Genomic DNA, 22,373 nt, shown 5'->3' on the forward strand with positions numbered 1-22,373 from the left:
CAATAAGTCCTCAAATGTATCTGCCCACAACCTAGCCAATACGTACATTCCATTATTAACAGCAACATGTAGGCCCCCAGATGGACGACCTTTTAAAAATGTTTCAACTTTTTGGATAAAAGTTGAGAATCGATCTATTGAGGAAGTGATTCGTCTCAATGCAATCAGCCACCTTTGTCTCCACTCTAATAAACCTTAGAATAAACTTTGGTTCATTCTGTTCCATTGCTTTTTGAATTGGATGGGAGAATAATTTTACTTACCTGTAATATTGTTGACAAGTCTTTATTTCACCACCACCGAAACTCTTCCTACCTTTGTCAACTCTCCTGAGACAAGCCTTTTGTGACTTGGGTGCGGTGCTCCAGTTAACAAAGGTACTGGATTTATGGAGTTGGGGTATTATTCTTGTAAACTGGTTTTCCTTGTTGCATCATTACTTACCTTTTAGTTGTTTAAGTGAATTGTATGCATTTCTACAAACCTAAGGTGATTCTATATATGCTTGATAACTGGGTGGTGTGTGATATTGCCTGCTTGTTTCATTTATCTAATGTGTTTTGGACCTATAATTTAAAAAAGAGTATTTTTGTAGGTATCCGCTCACACAACCTCACCTGCTACAACTACGCAGACGACAACACATCTTTAAGACCCACAAGCCCGTCTGCACCCCCACCCTGACATTGCATCCTGCCTCACTGACATTGATCATTGGATGACAGTCAACCACCACCTCCTCAATCCTGGAAAAACACAATCCTGCTCTGCGTAGAAACGTCTCTCTTCCCCCAACCCACCCTCTGGCTTTCCCTCCCTAGGCACACCCTGCCCCCACTGCATCCCCTTCAGTTAAAAACCTGGGTTGCACATGGACACTGACCTGCCACACTCACACCACATTAACACTGTGTCTAAATCCTGCCACCTACACCGGAGATTCTCAGACAAATATTCCCTAGCCTCCCACAGAGTCACTGCAATATTGTCCATTGTCTTCTCCCACCTAGACAACGCCACTTCCCTAGGCGCCTCTGCTAATTAACTCAGAAAGCTCCAAGAAGGGGCCAGACCTCCAAAGCTAGGCATAGATTCCTAGGTGGATGGTGGCTTGTTCTCAGAAGCACACTTGGTACAGGGGAAAACTTCACCAGAAGGTATTCATGCACACTTAGTCAGAGCAAAATCAGTAGCAGTGTCTTTCCATCTCTTGTGTCCTGGGAGGTCATCAGCCCTGCAGCCACATGGGTTAAACCGTCAGCTTTCTGTCGACATTACTGTTTGGATGTTAGTTTAAGAAAAGATGCAGCTAGTCGGCAGACAGTACTTTCTTTAAATACCTGCCAATTGACTCGCCACCATAGACTGGAATTCGCCCTTGTGGGAGGGAGGAAAAGGGACAGAATGTAAGAGTAAGAACAAGTTACTTACCGTAGCGGCTACTGTATTCCTAGTCCATAGTCCCCTTTCCTCCAAAGGAATAACCCCCCTGCCCCATCCGTCTCATTTCAATATGCGTAGTTAGGGCAGTCATTCCTGATGCACATATAAGGAGGGACTGGGCTATTACGTTGGAGGGCGGGGTGAGCGTCACGGTCATGCCTACGCTAGCGTGCCTAAATTGAAAGGGGATGTGCATATTCTGTGCAAAAGGCTCCAGTCCTATCACCTTGCAGGAATGCCCATACAGTATGGAGGAAAGGGGACCTTGGACTAGGAGTATAGTAGTCACTACAGTGAGTACATTTTCTTTCAGCACCAGGCTTGGTACTGCCTGAAGCTTCTTCAAAACACAAGAAACATAAATATCGGCACTCTCCTTCCAAATGTGAGTGCCCGTGTTTGTCTTCGTTAGGATTGTTTTTCTTTTTGCACCTTTACCTCCATATATTCCAGCGGAGCCAAGTCTGTTAGCTTATTTTTCAACTCTTTCCAAACTTTTGGAGGCCAGTAAAGACTTCTGTTTTACTTCGCTTCCCAATTTTACAATTGCACACATCAGCTTCTAGTGAATTGCATTTGGAATACTTTGTATCCTTGTAACATTTTACCCAAGGGCTTTTGGTTACTTTGAAGATGTGCCTAAGACAAAATGGTGCCAGCTGTGTGATTTTTACTGGTTTTGTGATATTTTTCTCATGCACGTTTGTATTTACTGGCTACTAAAGGTGGCTAGCATCCTAATATAGCAGTGCCACAAGATTTGTGCCTGTTCTTTGGCCTTCTTCGAGGCTTCTCAGGTCAGAAAATGCCATATATGGTAACCCCTTTCCGGGTGAAAGCTGCTGCTTTCGCGGGTAAGCAGGCTTTGTGTGTGTGGGACAAAGGAGGGGGCTGGAACTGTCTGGTTCCAATTCACATCCTCCGTTGACCTAAACTATGTTGCTGGAAGTACAGATGTGATTACCAGTAGTTGTCCAGGATTGGACAATCCTGTGCAGTTTGAATGTCGTAGATCCCTTAGCATTGGTGGGTCTGGGATTTCTCCCTGCCTGAATCTTGGATAAAAGGAGGGCTCCTGCAGCTATTCGACAGATCACCGTTGGAACCAATTCTTCTACCAGGAAAAACAGCCTGCCGACGACCAAAGGACAACACCTGCAGCTGACTAGCATTGACTCCAGCGATTAACCCTGTGAAGCCCTACTCAGAAGCCTAATCTCAGTAGACCCTCGCCGGTGCTATGATGCTTGGACCGGTGGGACAGACCAGTCTCAACCCTTGCTCGAGAATCTGTGATTTTAGAGCCTTTGGAAGTGTCCTTTGACCGTCCGGGGGACTGACCAGTTCCCTTTTGGGCTACCCCTCTGCAGCAATCGTTTTTCCGAGCAGAGCCATGGGACTTGCAAGATCTTCAACTTATGCAATAAGTTGGCTGTCCTTGCAATGATCTCACTAAAAGGAAAGCTGTGCTGGGGCTGCTTTTGTGTTCACTGCCGGAAGCTCGCCTGTCGTGACCTCCACTTAAACAATCTCTGTGCACTTCCGAGTTGTGACCTAAATGGTGCGCACTGCCGAAGTCTGCATCTTTTCTTCATTTGGGGGTATTCTTCCTGAAGCTGACTGGAAACAGTTTGGTGAGAGGCGTTGTTAGGGAGAATTCTCTGATAAGGCTAATTTCCCAAACCTAGTGAGTCTCCCAGCAGCTTTGCTGGATTTTTGGGGTTTGTTTTTTTCTCCTGCTAAAAGAGAGACTCTTTTACTCCCACTCTTAGACATGATTTGAGGTATGTCTTTGACTTATGTGCTTATAGGCTATGGGGTTTCTTTTTAATCCATAGGGTATCATCTGTTTTTCTGTATGTGTGGTACACAGCACCCTCAGTGCAGTACCACAGGGGTGTCACAGTGACTCCCAAACATAGACTCCATACCCTGGGACTGACTACTGTCTCCCAGGGCATGTAAAGTCACCATTGGCTTTACTAGTCCAAAATTGTGAACAGAACCAGTACAAACCATCATATTGTGGAAGTACTGGTAAGGGGTAATTCGATTGCCCCTGGGTCTGTTTTCGAGGGGGCACTGTCCCGTCCCCCCTCGTCGAGTTTCTGGCTGGTGGCAGTGGTTACCACACAAAATATTCCACCGGAATATTCTCTATGGGATTTTCCCATTGATTTTAAACGCACCACTTTTTGGTGCAATGTTAAAGATACCGCTGGTTTATTTATTTAATATTAAATCACCGGTTGGGTCTTTTTGCCAGAACTCGATTCTAAAATGCCGTTTTTGTCCGTCTCTGTAACTCTGACCAAGGTCGAGCCCTTTGTTCCACTATTTTGGCGGGCTTCTCCACAGAAGCCCTCCAAAGGGTGCCACTCTGTCTGGGTTCCACAGGAAGGGTGGAGGGGGGAATTGGCACCCTGGACTGCGTTGTCTTAGCAACCCAAGTCGCACTCTACTCTGATTGGCCCAGTGGTGAGCCGAACAGCTCACCACTTAGCACGTGTGATTGATAGCTAGGCTGATGAATGGGGGTTTTTCTGCATAAAAGCAGGGCCTTTGGGACTGGAACTTCAGAAGTCGCCACAGGACCTAAGAATCCAAAGAGGGAAGAAGCTGAGCCACCTGCAACCGACGACACCACCGGTGAAGCCCTACTGCAACAAACTCACCACTTTTCCAACGACAAGAGAAGATCTTCTGCTGGAGAGTCTTCTCACTTTGAGCTGGTAAAACCAACCAGTTCACCCTTTTTCGCTTCCAAAGACGTCACTTGGTCGAATCGCCCGCACCAAGCACCCCGGCGGCCGAATTGCTAAGCTCACGACCTTTGACCACGAATAAAAGGACCGCACCTTTTAATCGGGAACTCTGCGGCTGGTTTCCCTGTGCAGTGCAACGACTCCACGTTTCCTCCTAGACGAGATCTTCTCTTCCCCTGGTCGGAACCATGAACTTCAACCACTGCCAGGAACAACTGCCCCTGCTGGAGCTTCCTTTCTCTTTAAGGTACTGTGTCCTGCCTGACCTCCCTTTCTACAGATTGCTAACGGTGACCCTTAAATCCTTGGCTTCTAAACTGGGTTGGCAGTGTTTGTTTGCTCTACTGTGTTTTTTCCCTATTGTGTATACTCTGCATACTTCCCTACTCTTCTTGAGAGAAGACTGACTGCTCAGCCACAGCTACCTGGTAAATCTGGGTGGTGCAGACTGCTACCAATTGGGTTTACTGCTGCTCCTGTAGGCTTAATCTTTTTGCAGTGTTCCCCAAGGGAACTGCACAGTATTCTGCCTAACAGGCGTGATAAGCTCCCACGCAAAAAGTGACGCCTGAAGCTGCAACTGCTGGGCCTACCTCACTAAAACCAAGGAGAGAATGTGTCCCCAACGAATTACAGAAGACCTGCAGTGCCACATGACGAAACCATAGTTTTGAACTTTTGGGCACAATTCCCCATACAGCTTAGTAGGGTTGGTGTTCATAAGACGGAGGGAACTGGCTATGTGCTTACTCTATTGTTCCTTCATGTGATTACTCACCTGCTGAACACTGGTACATTATTCATATGAAATTCTATTTTCAAGAGGTGTGTGTATGTGTGTATATATACGTATATATGCGTGTGTGTGTGTGTGTGTGTGTATATATATGGCTAATGCCAGGGAACTCCGCTGAATGCTTCCGACCAGTATGGCGGAAAAAAACAATCTGAGGGTCCTAGACGCGTGAGGGATCATGGGTACAGTGGACGTCACACTAGGGATAGTATTACTGGCACGCCCTGTGTCGACTCTCATTTTTGAGTTTCGAAAAACAAACTGTAATACTCAGCAACTTCCACTAGATGTCAGCCTATGCACAGCATGTGAATCTAAGCAGATACAAGAATCAGAAATACTATTACGGTGAGTAATGTATCTTATATATAGTCCCGTTGTTGGCCTCCATTGTTATGATGCCGGGCTGGGGTTGCTAACCCTTGATTTTAACATTTTTGTATGCATGCATTAATTTTGTGAAATAAAGGACATTTGTGCATTGCAATACGGATGGTTTGCAACCCGCTCTTTTCAAGGAGAAACCCTGTATGCATACCCGTTGCACTCCCACCCTGTGTAGTGCGGCTCACTTCTTCGAAAAGAGGGCTCTCTTGACGGAATGCAATCTGATATATATATATATATATATATATATATATACATATATATATATATATATATATATATATATATGTTGTGAGCAAGCAGCAAGTAACGCCGCGAAACGCGTCGACTTTTTGGGAAGACTGAAAGATGGCTAGATATTTGAAAGCCAATTATTTTAACTAATAAAGAGGCTATTATGGCTATGCTGGTGACGGTCTGATCTTTCAAGCATGGTATGAAGGGGAGTGCTCCTCGAATAACTGACGGCTAGCCAGTTCCTTTGGAAATATATATATATAGTATGGTTTTTGATTACATTACTTAACTGTGATTCTTTTGTAGTGTGTTCATAAAAGCCTAATAAATAATAGTTTTGTATGTACTTGCTGATTGATTGGAATTATGGGTGGTGTTCAGTGTAGATGATTGTACTTGTAGCCCTAGAACGATTGTACTTGTAGCCCTAGACCACTCTCACACTTTTCCTGAGACTAAGCTTTGCCTACTCGTCCACCTACCTTGATTGGGGTTTGACTAACCTCTGTGTCTATCCAGCTTACCATAAAAAGGGTGGCCTACCAAAATCCTCTGTCCAGGATGTGATTTTGGGAATTCATCTTAACAGTCTTCAAAGCCTATTCAGGTCTCATGCAGAGGCTGACTCTTAACCCTGTTAATTATTTGACAGTAATTCCTCCCTCCTGTGTGAGAAGAGGCTTCTCCCATTATTCAGTTCTCTCCAGAAGAGGATCTGCTCTCAGCCTTCTGTACCTATTTTCTCGACGGACTTACAGGTATCCTAACTCTTAAGTAGCTCCTTTGTTGCCTAGTACTGAGATTGCAGTCTTGGTTGACTCATGCACGTCTCCTGTGGCCTTGTTTGAAGAGAGCTCAACTACGGGCCCCTTCATGCCCTCTTTATATATGATTGTGTTGGTTAATAACGCTTTCATGCAGTCTATCTTGTGAGACCAATTGATGGAGGTTTTGGTTTTTTTAAGCTAGCAGACACAGGTTTAAGTCAAGTGAAGCCTCTGGCCCGGTTTCTTCTTTGGAACCTATTAATGCTCCATCAGGTAATCCACCTCCTCCCAAGTTTGCGAGGATTGACGATAATAATGATACTTTGAATGGATTGTGTCCTCCAACATATTCAACATTTTTGACATGTAATGGCCACAGCTGTGCTACTTCAGAGATTTTTCGCCAGAGGGCGTCCTGCGTCGATGGCATCATGTCTATATCCCTCGAAGGCCTCCATCGAGGGCGGCATCATCGGATGTTATTTATAGGATGCACGGCGTCTGTAGCCTCAGTTCTGTTTTTTCCGCAAACGTGTTTGCCTCGAGAACTTGGCGCGCCTCGTGTATTCTTCGTGAATATGTCTTCTTCGTCTACTGCTCTGACTCCGCAGTCTGGATTTAAGACTTGCCGAGACTGTAAGTCTAAGATGTCGATTACGGACCCGCACCGCATTAGTTTGTGGTGTCTGGGCGAGAGTCATGACACCGACGACTGGTCGAAATGCCAGTCGCTGACTGCTAAGGCCTTGCGGGAGCATAAGGAGAGGTTACAGGTAGGTTGGGGTACTAAACCGAGTAAGTCCCGAAAAGCTGCGAAAGGGATGTCCACCAACGATTGGAGGGGTGACTCTCCTCGTCGGAATGAGTCCCAGGGAACTCAATCCCGGAATGGGTCCCGTCACTCGTCCTCCTCGTCTCAGCACTCCCGGAAGCGGCGTCACCGGTTGCCTTCCCCGTCCTCGTCGGAGGATGGCGCCACGAGGAAAGAGGCTTGTCCCACTAAATCCTCGACTCCTGAGGAATGGAAGGCCTTCCGGGAGCAAATGCTGGCGATTTTTCAATCCCAGGGCACAGATTCGTCCGCGCTTCGGAAGAAGCCGTCAGGGAACGGTCTTGGTCTGATGTTCGCGCACCGTCGGGCCCGGGTCCTCGGCACAATAAACATCGGGAACCGCCGTGGTCCCGTTCAGAAAAGGTTTAGGTTGATCGCCAGAGACTTGCTAGGTCCAGGTCTCGGTCTTCATCCCTGGCAAAACCGCAGAAGTCTGGTACGGGCTCGAGGTCGACTCCGTCGGCGCCGTGCCAGTCGGATGCGGAGGTCGGTGCTTTGCCTTCACTCCAGCCATCGGGGCCGTCTGCGCCATTGGCAACGTCGAGGCCGTCGACGCCTTCAGGGCTATTTGGCCGAAATTTGCCGATGGATGTCCCTGGTACTGTGGTTCCTATAAGGAAGGCTAAATCCAAGTCGATGAAGCCTGTTGAGGATTCCATACCCACTTCTGTTCCTAGGCAGGAGTTCTTTCTTCCTCTGGATGATATCTATGAGGATGAGGAGAGGTCTGATTTGGAGTTGACCCTGTTGAGCAAGATGTGGCTTGTTAGGGAGAATTCTCCTTTATGGCTAATTTCCCTCACCTAGTGAGTCCCCCAGCAACTTTGCTGGACTTCTGGAGTTTATTCTTTTTCACTTGGTAAGAGTGTGAGCTTTTCCCCCACTCTTACCTATGTTTTGCTATGTATTTCTACCTGTTTCTTTGTGATTGTTGGCTCTGGAGTACACCACTTCAGTAGCACCCTTCTTTGTGTGCGTCACCCAGCACCTTCTATGCAGTGGCACAGGGTTGTCCTTTCGGACTCCCCCGACTCCATTTCTAAGGCGACTACCGTCCCCCAGAAAAAGGTAAAGTTACCATTAACTTTACTTAGTCAATCTACCACAGATCCCGTAACCCCATCTTCCTTGGAGTACTGGAAAGGGTTAATTCATATCCCTTTTTATCTGTACCTCCTAGAGCATTGTTTTGCTCTTTTAACATCTAGACTTGGCTGGTGGCAGTGGTATCTACCCTAACTTTTCTACCGCAATTATATTTGTAACGCTCACCTGGTATCCACGGGGACTTTACTCAGCCTGTTCTGACCTCTTACGACCTCAAACCCTTACCTGGAGGCTATTCGACTGAAGACTGGGCCTGAAACACAGGATTGGTAGAGTTTAACTCCCTATTGTCTCTGTGTGCTTGAACCCCTTGTTCCCCGGGGTCCAACCCTTCCCGTTGATGCACAGCTCACCTTGTTTTCTTGGATAGTGTGCTCTCCGTCCTACCTTCAGCGCAGGGGCGCGTTGATTGATGCAGGCTCGTTGCTGCCTAGTTACTTCACTGGGAAGAGTCCGACAGGTAAGTATAATGAGTCTTTTGAACAGTTCTCTAACTTCGTTCCTTTCCTTCCTTAGATGATGGCTGGCGCCAGGGGATGGCGGCGTGCTGCTGAGGTGAGTGAGAGCGCGATGCACCCCTTTCGTATTTGCATTGAACTGAGTTCTTTTTCTGTGTCTTTTAGGTGCTGCAACGTTTTCAGCGTGGATGCCGGTTATGAAGAACAAATGCGGTGGGTAAGAGCGGTATGCAGCGCCTCTAGATGTTTCCACGCTAACCTGGAGTGTCTTTTCCCTCTTGCAGATGGATGAGAAGTTCCGAAGACAGAGTTCCCCCAGAGTGGCTGGGATTCAGGTAAGCATTTGAAGCTCGTACAGTATTTAAAAATAAGCGAAGATTTGCAGAATGCTTACTAATGCCTTTTTCTGTTCTTTTCCCTTTTCCTTTGGAAGCGGCGTGCCGGGATGGGAATGACGCCGCCGAAGATGCCCGCAGAACAGAAGGAGCGATGACTGATGGGCAGAAGCGCTGCAAGGTAAGGCTGTTCCTAACGGTGTTCTTGTTCTTGCAGGAGCTGAGCGCAGAAGAAAGATGCAGGCCTACTGGAAACCGATCCGAACACGGTGAGTGTCATGCTGCAGGTACAGAAAACGCAAAGCATGTTTCTCAGCCTGGGTGTGGCTTAAATAGTCTCTGGGTATCCCAGGTGCCTCTGGGCTGAACCACACCCAAAAGACTAGGCCGCACATGCAGTTCTGGGAACCGAAATATGTGGGGGCATCCATCTTGTCCCCATCAATACACTACAAGTCCAATCCCCAATGTTATCCTATGGGAGTGAGTGAGTCTGGTGCCACAAGCGCCAAGTCTGACTCCAAGTGGGTCTTTGGAGGGATGGAGAGGCCCTTGAGGGCCATGTAGGTGATCGTGGCCTGGCTCCGTCCTGACATGTTGGAGGGCTGGGAACATGAGGGGCAGGAATCCTGACAATATTAGATAAACGTGGTACTGTTCTTGGCTATTATATTAGCTTCAAACATAAACCCGCTTGACCAAATAGTCTTTCTTTTGGCTCCGGTTGGGTTTATTCGCCATTTCTTTTTGTTAAAGTCCTTCTCGTGTTTTACTTTGCACGGCAAACTAGGTTTGCCTTCTTTGTTCACTGTCTTTTGGCGCGCTTCTGCTCAGAAGCCCTCCTCAAGGCGCCTGGGTGTCTAGGTGGGCTGAATGTGAGGGAGGGGTGTAGTCACCCCCTGCACAGGGTATCCTAGGAAACCCAAGTCGCACTTTGTCATGATTGGCCATGGTAGTTGTCCGGGCTAGACAACCCCACTGCTGGGTGATTGACAGCCAGGCTGTGTAAATGGGGGTTTTGCGTATACAAGGCAGTTCTCTTCGGCTAGAAGTCAGCGAGTCGCCACTGGAACTACAAGGAACCAAAGCGAAGCGGAGAGAACGACGGCTGCTGCAACTACCCCGTCCCGGTGAAGCCCTGCTGCAGTCCTGAGCTATCGTTCCTTCAACGACTTAGAGAAGATCCAGTCCGGAGTCTTCTTCCCTTGAGCTTGGTGGGGATAACCGGCTCATCTTCCACAGCCAGAGGATCCTCTTCCTTGGTCGAAATCGCTGCACGCTGCTTTAGTGGTCCGGATAACCATCTGAAGAGCCTCTTCTGTTTTTAAGGAGCACACACTTTTATTCCTCATCGCTGGCTTCATCCCTGTGTGAAAACAAAGTGAAAATATCGAGGCCGAGTACCCGAAAAGGAAATACACTGAACACAGGTTACAAAGAAACATACGAAGATCTTTAATTTATACTGAACAGTTTCAAAGGACAAAACAAATCAGATAGCTATCGGCCCTCAGTACAATGCAGCGAACTCCAGCATGGTTTGGTGTGCTCACTGAGTGGGACTGTACATTAGAATTAGTCGCACTTTTATACCATTTGCGAACATGATGTCCAACCCTACTGCGGGTTAATATTCCTCTAATACATTACTGATCTAGGGTTCATGCCGAGTTCACACATCTATATGCTTAGGGTTTGCCTTTAATGCATTCGCCAACAAGTCTACACGGTAACAGTATATTTTAGGATTCTTCATAGAGTCTTCTCAAACATTAATACAATGTAGTTAAACAAGTGTTCTTAGTTCAATATTTGGATACATTGTTCTTAACATATGCTCGTGGATTAGTTTCATTGGCACGAGTAATCCTTACACACAGGTTAGCGAAGGACAAGGTCTCAGTTCACGACCCCAGCAAGTGGCCTGCAGGCAAGTTACATATTAGTTGTACGCAGAGGTCAAGACGGCCATGTTGTATTTCGGAATGACATCGTCCACCATTTTAACTGACAGGGTGACTTTACAGAGAGAACCTAAAGTGGCGGATTGACCTAAAATGGTGGCTTACATTGATTCTAAGGTCAGGACCTTGCAACACGGATTTCTTCGCAAGTGGCTTACAAGCAGCTTGGCGTAGGCCAATAGACATTTATTCATTGAAATAGGAGGCACGATATAATTTCCCGTTTGACAAACCCTCCTTTTGGCCTATGCCAAGTGCTAATCTACTCCTGATCTCCTTGCAAACAACTCTATGCATCATCGTCCATGCACCCTGAATCGCTGTCAGAATATCTATTGCCATTAGATCATTCGCTAAAATTTCTTTTAACACATATTCCTTGGAGGTTTTATCTGGGGCATACACTTTATGTCCTATTGTACCTATCGCTTGTGCGCAACATCTCCCTAGCATCGAACATATACTAGGTAAACACTGGATACAACAACAAAGGAACAACAGAATTCCCAAAATGATCAGTAAGACCGAAAGTACCTTCCAACCCCAAGACCGCAAGAAGTCCCAGAACCAAGCGCTAAGATCCCAGTTTCCCTCGGGAACATGCACTTCTGAACTAAGGACGTGCAGATTATGTATTGCCTTGAAGATAGTTGGGGAGGAATCTGGCACAAAAACACAGCAAGCGGACCCCACTAATTTACACACTCCACCACGTTCAGCCAGAATGACATGTAATGGCTCCCGATTCTGGAGCGCTACTAATCTTATCGCTTTCTGTTCTAATGTCATTATAAAGTATGTCCGTGGTCCGGTTGATGGTTCTCTCCAGTACTCTCGGTAGTCTTCTGATATCTTCGGAATTCGCTATCTTCCACCAAAATGGCACAAATGATTTTGCTACATCTCCCAAGACCTGTGTTGGAGTGTCACCATTCTCGTCCCGCCGTGGACGAGCCTTTGAAACATCTACTGTACTAGCTATGAACACCCCAGGTAACAGGATCCCTAAATAACAGGTTCCCTGCCAATCCCTGGGTAACCATGGAAATGCTACATTACCGCAAACAAAGTAGACAGGTTCGCCTACATACAAAGGTCTATCTTCTCCAGTCAAATTTGCAACGTTGGTACAACCTTTCAAATCTCCCATTGACTGAGTACCATTCCTCTGTATGCAGAAAGAAACTGAATCAGGGCTATGGTTAACAGTGTAAGGAGGAGGCATGGCATCCTTATTGCCTATCGGAGCCATATTAAAGGAGATAAAAGATTGAAAAGGATGAGACAATCTATCAGAAGGCCTAATAGAAGCAACGTTGAGCTTACTCCTATTTGCGAAAAGCGAGCATCCCAGGGGAGTCAGAACACGTTTCTCAAAACTATTCAAATTAGTGCCACCAAAGTTCCCCCGAGATGCTATTGTTCCAACGTCCAAAGAACACTGCTCTAAGAGAAGCATAGCAAGCAGTTGTCAAAGGTAAAGGATGAATATACCAACCTAGCCCCTTATCCCCATGTTGCGGTAAATGCGGGCAGACCCAACAATTGTACCTATTCAAAATCGCATGCGTAGTATTCATGATAAGTAACAGAGTATTGTTATGGTACCTTTGTCTATGCTAGGGGGACAGAGTATGCAAATGTACGAAGGGAGTAGAAACCGTGGGTACATTTTCAGTCAGTAACAAGGACTCTAAAGGATGAGTTTCCTCGAGGTACCATAGGCCTAAGACTGTGACTATTATAAAACCACATATTATAAAAACACAGCAATACGTTTTCGGGGACCAAGTGCTTTGTTCATTATCCCGGCTGGTCACACGATCATTTACAAGTCCCATACGAGCGGTAGCGGTGGCAGGCATTGTAATCTTCAAACGGAAACCCCCAATGTTCGATGCTGGCGTCCTCCAGGCCGCGCGACTTCTTAGTCCTTCCACAACCCTAGCCAATAGAATCCCCTTTTTTCTCAAACAACTATTTGGGCAAAAAGCAAGCCCTTGATGATTCTTTTCCTTCTCCGAATGCACAGCCGAACCGTGCCATAAATCTATCAGATGCACAGCAAAACCGTGTCGTAAGTCTTTGGATGCAGATTGTACCTTGCTTTTCCCGGTACTGATTGATCCGGAAAAAATGTGTCGTCACTTCCCGTTGGAAGCAACGTATCAAGAGCAAGTGAAGATGCAGAATTCGAAACGACAGTTTCCGGAAGCGAAACTTTTGGAGAGCGTGGAGACAGAATGACGGGTTTCCCAAGCCTCACGGGCTCAGATTCTCTGATGCACTCTCAGCACTATTTACTGCTTTGGGATCGTTGATTGCAGCGTTAGCGAGGGGTTCTGTTTCTTCTGTAGCATGTGGAACTGGGTCAGGAAGTTTCTTGAGATGCAACGCATGGATCCAATGCTTCCTGCCTGCAACACGCACCGCCGTCTGTGTGACCCACAGGACCTGGAATGGGCCCCGCCAACGAGGTGCAAGGCAGGAAGAATGCTCAAATGCCTTGGTAAGCACCCAATCCCCAGGCCGAATGCTGTGGCCTGGGCGCTCGTATCGCACAGGTAAAACCTCTCGCACCAGGTGATAAATCAAATAGAGGTTTTTAGTCAACTGGCTGCAATAATCTGAAAGAAGTACATTTTCAACATTTTTCAAGGATCTATATTTAGGAAGATTCCAGATATTGGCAGGTCTCCCCATTACCTCCTCAAATGGAGAGATCCCAGTCTTAGTTTGAGTGGTTGTACGCATGGCTAGTAACACGATCGGTAGGGCATCCAGCCATTTTAATTTAGTGCCGGCACACATCTCTATCACTTGCTATACCCAATGACTATACCATCTACCGTGCTGACAGACAAACAGCTAAAGGTGGTGGAGTAGCCGTTATTGCAAAAAGTTCCATCAACATTAGACACATACAAAACCAATCACTGACATCAGCGGAATTACTCACCCTCAAACTATCCACAACGCACACAAGCACTATCACCATCCACCTCATTTACAGACCGCCAGGCCCCATACTATCCTTTAATGACGACATAGCCCTTCTACTCTCTAACAATATCAAACCCAACTCTCGACTACTCATCCTAGGAGACTTTAATCTAGGTCTCAATGATGAGAAAGATGACAAAGCTCACACTATCGCTAACACTATTTCAGAATTAGGACTCACCCACCATATCGCACAACCCACACACAACAAAGGCCGCATCCTTGACTGGATAGCTGACCTCAATTGCAACACTACCATCCTCTCCAACACTCCATGCGCCTGGACCGATCACCACCTTATTACCTTCACCATCAACAAAGGCACTCAAACACCAGTGCCCTCCGCCAATGCCCCACCCACACTCACAAGAAACAACAAAAATATCACACTAGAGAAACTCCTCCCGCTACTCCAACCCATCATCGACTTCTCACCCACTATGACCAACCCTACTGAACTAGTAGAGTTATACAACACAACTATCCTTAAGGCCATAAACACCATAGCACCACTCAAGCTTCGGAAAGCCAAACCACGAGCACACCTCAATTCCTGGTTCACCCCCAAACTAAAAACACTCCGCAAATCCAAAAGACAAGCTGAATTAGCATGGAAACAGTCACCATCCACTATTAATAAGACATCCTACGCACTGGCATCGAACATCTATAAATCAGCCATCATCCAGTCTAAAAAAAAAAACATGTACAATGAAAGAATCAGCAACGCCAAATCTAATACCAAAGAGCTCTTCAATATCCTAAGAGAACTCGAATCACCCTCCCCCATTCCAGACACTTGCAACAAAGACATCCACTGGTGCACTAACATCCAGGAAGCACTCCTAGGCAAAATTGCCACGCTACAAGCCAAAATCCTGACAAAGAAAGAAAGCCTCACCCTCTCCGATAACATCACCCCCTCTACACACACCCATACCACCCCCCAAAATGATGACAATAACCTCTTTGAGTTTTCCACCATAACCATTAAAGAGGTTGAAGAAATAATCTACTCTCTTAAACCGTCCAAATGCCAAGGCGACACTTGCCCAGCCCCTATCATCAAAGATGCAGCCAAACAACTTGCTCCCTTCATCACCTCCCTCATCAACGCATCTTTCACCTCCAACATAGTGCCCAACAACCTCAAGGACTCCTGGGTTCTTCCTTTACTTAAGAAGCCCACCCTTGACCCTAATGTCCCCACCAACTACAGACCCATAACGACTGTACCCTTCCTACTAAAAATCCTCGACAGAGCTGCCTATCTCCAGATACAGAACCACCTTGAGAAAAATAACTTACTAGGACTCAGACAATCAGGATTCCGCCCCAAACACGGCACTGAGACCGCCCTGATTGACCTTAAGACACAGATGGACAACATTAAAGACAATGGTAAACTAGCCCTCCTTCTCCTCCTTGACTTATCGGCCGCCTTCGACCTGGTCAACCACGACATCCTCTGCAAACATCTATCCTCAGCAGCCAAATTTTCAGATAACGCCAACGCATGGATCCATTCCTTCCTTAACAACAGATCCATGAGAGTCTTCGCACCCACAGCCTCTGCCATCCCAGCCCCAGTCACTTGCGGTGTCCCCCAGGGCTCCTGCGTCTCCCCCACTCTATACAATGTATTCACGAAACCCCTCTTTGACATATTGGACCGCTTGGGTGTCATCTACACCAACTACGCAGATGACACCCAAATACTGATCCCTTTAACAGGCGACTACTCCACCGACCTCACTGCTCTCAACAACATTTATTCCATTATCCAAGAATGGATGGCCAAGCATGGCCTATGCCTCAATGACGACAAGACCGAGCTTCTTCTCCTAGGCTCACAACCCAGACTTAATAAACTCGACAAACTCTATCAAGCATTCACTATAGACGGCAATAACATCACCGTCTCTAACAGCGTCAAAACACTAGGAATCTACCTCGACTCCTCCCTCACACTGACAAGACAGATCAATTCCATCTCATCAGCCACTGCTTACACATGTAAACTCATCAATGCCAGCAGACCTTACCTCTCACCATCCAACTGCATCACTTTAGCCAGAGCGCTAGTCCTTTCCAAAGTTGACTACTGCAATGCGCTATACTTGGGAACCAGTCAGAAAAACATCAACAAACTACAAGTCATACAAAACAACACCTTGCGAGCAGCCCTGAACATACCCAAACATGAACACATCTCGGACGCCAGACGCACCTGCCATTGGCTATCCATACCACAAAGAATTGAATATAAAACCATCTCACTCACACACAAATGCCTAGCTAACCAAGCACCCAGATACCTATCCGACAACCTCAAGCACCACACCCCAGCGCGCCCTACCAGATCAGCTCAAACACACTGCTTAAATATCCCAAGATTTAAGCTCCAAAAAGCAGGTGGCTCCAGCTTCCCAGTGCTTGCCTCCAAACTTTGGAATTCACTTCCACTCGAGCTGAGATCAGAACCGTCCTTTCACAGATTTAGACACAACACCAAAACTTGGCTTCTATCCAAAGAAACGCAAACTGCCTAGCCCTACTTTACCAGCATGCACCAAGACTGTAAATTTGTAAATATGTATTCGATCTGTACATTTCTGCTGCATTATTCTTGTTGTATTCATCGCAAGCGCCTGGATGCCCTAGGGCCAGGCGGCGCTATACAAATAATAAACTAAACTAAACACATCTTAGCGAGCTTGTTCTTGATGATACCATTGTGTCATTCTACTAGTCCGGTGCTCTGAGCGTGTCTGGCCGAATGGAACCGTTTGTCGATCTGTAATGCTGCACATATCTGCAGAATTACAGTAGTGACAAAATGTGGCCCATTGTCCGACCAGATGACTCTTGGTAGCCCAAACCGAGGAAAATATTCCTTTAACATAGTTTTCGCAGTAGTCATGGCTGTAGGGGAAAGCCCCGACCCATTTACTAAAAGCACAGATGACAACTAACACGTACTTCATATTGTTGCACCGTTCCATTTCAATAAAATCGAAGTGAATGACTTTGAAGGGCACAGAAGGTGGCCCAAAACTTCCCCTTGGAGTTGATGTCCCCTTTCCCACATTGTGTTGTAGGCAAATCATGCAGTCCTGAACATAGCGCTGGGCAATTTTCAAAAGGTTGTCATTTGCCCAAACTTTCTCTAACGTTTTCGTCACTTTCTGGGCAAATATATATGTAGGGCCATGGGCCATAACGACCATCATCATCACATAAGCGTCAGGGAGTAGCCATTTCCCTTAAACTATGTCCACCCAACACCCATCATCATCGAGTTTCCCCAAGCCTTCAGCCCACCTCTTGTATTCTTCTAACGTGGCATCGGCTTGGATATCCCGTACAGACCCAACACCCTCGTCCATTACATAGGCATTTACAGTCTCCCTTGAAACATACATCTCCGTAAAGAGATCGGTATCAGTTTGTCTAGCTATCTGATCAGCGAAAGCATTCCCTTTTCCTATATCATCTATAATCTTTCGATGTGCTGCACATTTCACGACAGCTAACTGAGTAGGGAGCGCAAGCGCTGAGAGCAGTTGTACTATTAGGGAGCCATGTTGGATCTTTGTGCCTTGCAAAGTTAAGAACCCTCTCTCTGACCAAAGTCTCCCAAAGTTGTGAACCACCCCAAAGGCATACTGACTATCAGTATATATGTTTACTGTAAGCCCTTTTGGAAAGTTCACAAGCTCGGGTCAATGCTATAATCTCTGCGGCATGCACAGAGTTATGTGTGATTCCCTTGGTTTCCACGACCGTGTTCAATGTGGTGATTGCAGAAGCAGCTGTGGATGTACCATCCGGAAGTTTGAAGCATGAGCCATCACAAAACAGCTCTCCTTGTGGATTGTTCAAAGGAGTATCTTTCAGATCAATTCTACCCTTTGTCTCTTGTTCGGTAGTATACAGACAGTCATGTGACTCTTCGTCGCCGCAAGCAGTACCTTGCGGGAAAGGTAAGAGTTCAGCCGGATTAAGAACACAACTCCTCTTAATTTGGATGTTAGGAGCAAACAAGATCAATTCATATCTTGTCAACCATGCGGAAGTGAGGTGTTGCGTTTGGGTTCTGTTCAGTAGAACATCTACAGAGTGAGGCACCATCAGGGTTTGATCATGGCCTAGGACCATTACCTCACTCTGTTTTACAGACGCAGCAGTGCCCGCTCGCAAACATCTTGGCAAAGCGCATGCTACAGGATCAAGGGCGGAAGAAAAGTAACTGCACAGCCTATTCTTCCATCCATGTTCCTACGTTAATACAGCCAAAGCACATCCAACACATTCATGCACAAACAACACAAAGGCCTTTTCATAGTTTGGTGTGCCCAAAACCGGTGCCGAGCACAATGCAGTCTTGAGCAGGTCAAATGATTGCTGGTGTTCCGTGTTCCACGGCAATGGCGAAGAAATGCCCTTCTTTGTCAAAGCCAACATCGGTTTAATCACTAGTGAGAAGTTTGGGATCCACAACCTACAGTAAGAAGCCATACCTATCAAGGCTCTAACTTCCTTCTGTGCATTTGGGACAGACATGCCAGAAATGTGTTTTATTCTTTCAGGCGTCAATCTTCTTCCCTCCTTTGACAGGAGATCGCCTAAATAGGCGACCTCCTGGCAACAACAATATTGAAACTTTTTAAGCGAAGCTTTGTGCCCATGTTTAGTTAGATGAATAAGCAACAACACAGTGCCCTCCTTACAGGCACTCTGATTCTGCAGCTAAAATCAGGTCATCAACATACTGAAGCAATGTACAAGTAGAGGGCAATTCAAGAGTATCACGCTGTTCTTTGAAAGCCCTACTGTAGATGCTAGGACTCTGTGTAACCTTGAGGCGCACGAGCGCCCCGCTAAGGTGAACGCGAACAGGTATCTACTGTCCTTGTGTATAGGAATACTAAAGAAAGCATTCTTCAGATACACAACACTAAAGTAAGTAGCTGTAGCTGGAATCATGGTTAATATTGTCGTCACATCAGGCACAATTGGAAATTGCGGAGCGACGACTTTATTAGTGGCACGTAAATCAATTATGAAACGGAATGGAATTGCATTATCGCCTTTTTTTGTACACTGGTAAAATCGGACTATTGCACAAACTACCTGAAATTTCCTCAATCACCCGGCGATGCACAAAATCAGAAACAATGCATTTCAAAGCTTGCTCGCCCTCAACTGAAATCTTATACTGTGGAATACGTGGCATCTTAATTCCATGTTTCACGACTACTTTAACAGGCTCAATCTGTAAAACACCGACATCATTGTCGTCAATTGCCCATAAGCATTCTGGAGCATCAATGAATTCTGGCGGCAAAGGTCTGGTAGGAATTGAGGGACAGAAAGTTGCTGTGGTGAAATCGTCAAACGCACTCCGTCAGAAGAACAATGAATTACCGCATTTAATTCTTTCAACAGATTCAACCCCAGCAAATTCTCTCCACAATTCGAAGTCAACAGAAAAGGACAGTGGTTTGCAAAGGGACCCAAAGAAATGGGTACCGGCGAAGAAACTGGACAAACAACTGGTATGCCTGAAAACCCTACAGAAACATTGGTTTGCCCTGACAGTGGAATGTCTGGAACCCGAGAATGATCAATGGAACACTTCTGTGCTCCAGTATCTATCAAAAACAAATGTTTCCTATTTCCCACTACCATTTCAACGTAGGGACCTTTCTGAATAACGGGAATAGGTGTAGGTTCCAAACCCTGCTTCGGGCAATCCTAACGAAACAGAATGTCATCAAAAGGAATCTCTTCAGAGAGGTAAGCAGCAGAAGGATGATCAAATATGTTTCTAGTATCCACACTCAGAGTCTGATTATCCTGCGAAAAAGGTTGCTGAGGATCCTGTGCAAAATGACCTCTACCAGGGCCCCCTACACCCGGGCGACCTCTGGATCGTCTACCCATATTTCCGAATGTGTTATTCGACCTCTGTCGAAGGACAGGGCATTGTGCACGCCAATGACCCTCTTGTCGACAATAGGCACACTGGTTAATGTTCACAGGACCCAAGGGCACATTCCCTTGTGGAATATACTGACCTCTAAATTGTGAACTACCCTCCTCTGGGGCCTCTAACAATTTGCTGTAATAATACTTTACTCTTTAAATCACCTTTTCGCTTCTCAACTCTATCTTTTTCATTATTGATACGATTCTCGTAGTACTGAGCCATGTGCAGTACTTCTGATTGGGACTTCGCCTGCCAAGCGCTCTAAGAAGACATAATTTGTGACTGGATGTCTGGCAGCAATCCACGCACACATTTGTCCACAAATAATCTTTTCCCAGACTCTGTGCCTAAGTCTTGTCCACTGAAATCCGAGAATACCTGTTCGAGCCGATTAAAGAACTCGGTAGCACCCTCAGACTTCCCTTCGACACAGGCCGTAAGCTTGTCCCAGATAATCCTTTTTTCAGGAATTATAGTTTTCAATTTTGCAATGATTCTATCAGGCAAAGTTAGTAACACTTGGGGCGGTCTCTCACCAGCTGGCCTTTCGCCATCGAGTCTAGTTATGTTAGCCCATGTATCTCCCAACCCTGGCACGTCGTCTTTAGTCCTAACTTGTTTCCACAAATCTACGGGCAGGAGTACAGGAAATAACAAATCAATGTCACCCAGGGTGAATACTGAGGACTGCAAGACAGACTCTATTTCTTTATAGAATCCTGTCAGATTTTTCTGAATGTCAGGAATGGATTGTCTAATAGTGTTCACTTCCTTTCTTGAGAACGGGACGTGAACGAACTGTGATGCATAATGTGCAGGAACGTTCACAGCAACTATACCCGCCGCAGCATCGGCCGCAATCTCAACCTTCGGGACAAATGTCGGAAGAACCTCTCTCATAAGCAACTGAGAAGTAGGCAACTCCGAAAGCTTATTAAGCAACAGAGCTAAGTCGAGTGCTAAAGCAGCTGAAGAAGTGTCAAGTGAAAAAGCTCTTATAAATACTCAATAACTCTATGGGACAACTAATCTTTCCCTTCACACAATCATCCTGTAGGTACTCTATCATTACCTGTATCACTTTCCTCTGCATTTCTGACGTATACTGACTGTATGTGTCATATACCTCAACTGGAGTTATCGACATATCTGAGATCCATCTAAGCGCGTCTTTCGTACAAATTCGTACTTCCTCAGATATCGATTTTCGACAAGGAAGGAACCGTTTCTGTACATACATACTTTCCCCCTCGTCATCCTCATTCTGTAACCTTTCCAACTCCTTTCTATACTCAAATATCCTCTCAACATGCTCATTTACTTTCTCCACAGTGTCTCTTGAAAACGCTAAAGTGTTCAGATCTCGCAATCCTTGTGAGAGATCTGCATTATATAATTGGCCCCACATAAATGAACCCCTAAACCTTCAATGAAAACATTTTTCTCAGGAAAATTATCCATATTAGAAAGTGTGGCAAAAACATTAGCTCGATCATCTCTCTCCATACAATGCTTAGCCCAAGCTATCATTTCATGTTTCTTTTCTGGAGATACGGTATTACGAGTGACAAACCTTGACCCCGCACCCTGATCGACTACAAGCGGTACGAGACCACTTGGAAGAGGGGGGGGCAGGCAAATTCAATGGAGGTACTGTTACTGGTGCAATAGGAAGAGGTGGAGGAACAGGTGGAAGAACAACAACTGGATGAAGAGGAACAACGGGAGGAGCAGGAACAACAGGCAGAGCAGGAATAGCAGGAATAACAGCAGGAAGAGGCACAACAGCAGGAAGAGGAACATACGGAGGTGCCGCTCATTTAACAATTTGTCAATAAGTTAATCAGAAACATGGAAATATTTAGAAGGATAGATTTTCTGAATGCCAAGTGAGAAAGCCCTATCCATGTTCCTAGCTGACTCAGACTGTTTGTCTTGGTCATGCAACAATGCTTTTTCGGCGTTCGTTTTATGACGGCGCACATGTTTTTCCCTACTCTTAAGTTGCTGTAACGCTTCTTTTTTCCAATTCTGCAAAACATAGAATGCTGCAGGTCTAGCCTTTTTCTTTAATAGAATTGACTCTAAAAACTCAATACGAGGGATTTCAAAACTACCATTGATTGGCCACTGAAGTTCGGAGGCATGTCTGGTTTGTCTGTGCCAAATATCATTAAACACTATACTTCCAATGCCATGCTTACAGTACATAGTACACGCCGGCGACCCCTCCTATGGTGCCGGACGACTAAATTCCAAAGATTGTCTATCGCTGCGGAATAAC

At 46.0% G+C, this 22,373-nt stretch overlaps 1 protein-coding gene across 1 annotated transcript in view; it reads left to right on the forward strand.

Moving 5' to 3' along the window:
• Positions 1-22,373, forward strand: part of LOC138503100 (protein argonaute-3) — a 2,065,845-nt gene that overhangs the window by 1,895,214 nt on the left and 148,258 nt on the right. The gene's annotated exons all lie outside the window — the stretch shown is intronic.

The sequence above is a fragment of the Ambystoma mexicanum genome, chromosome 11 (assembly GCF_040938575.1).
Source record: "Ambystoma mexicanum isolate Mex_15411 chromosome 11, UKY_AmexF1_1, whole genome shotgun sequence".
NCBI classification, from domain to species: Eukaryota; Metazoa; Chordata; class Amphibia; order Caudata; family Ambystomatidae; genus Ambystoma; species Ambystoma mexicanum.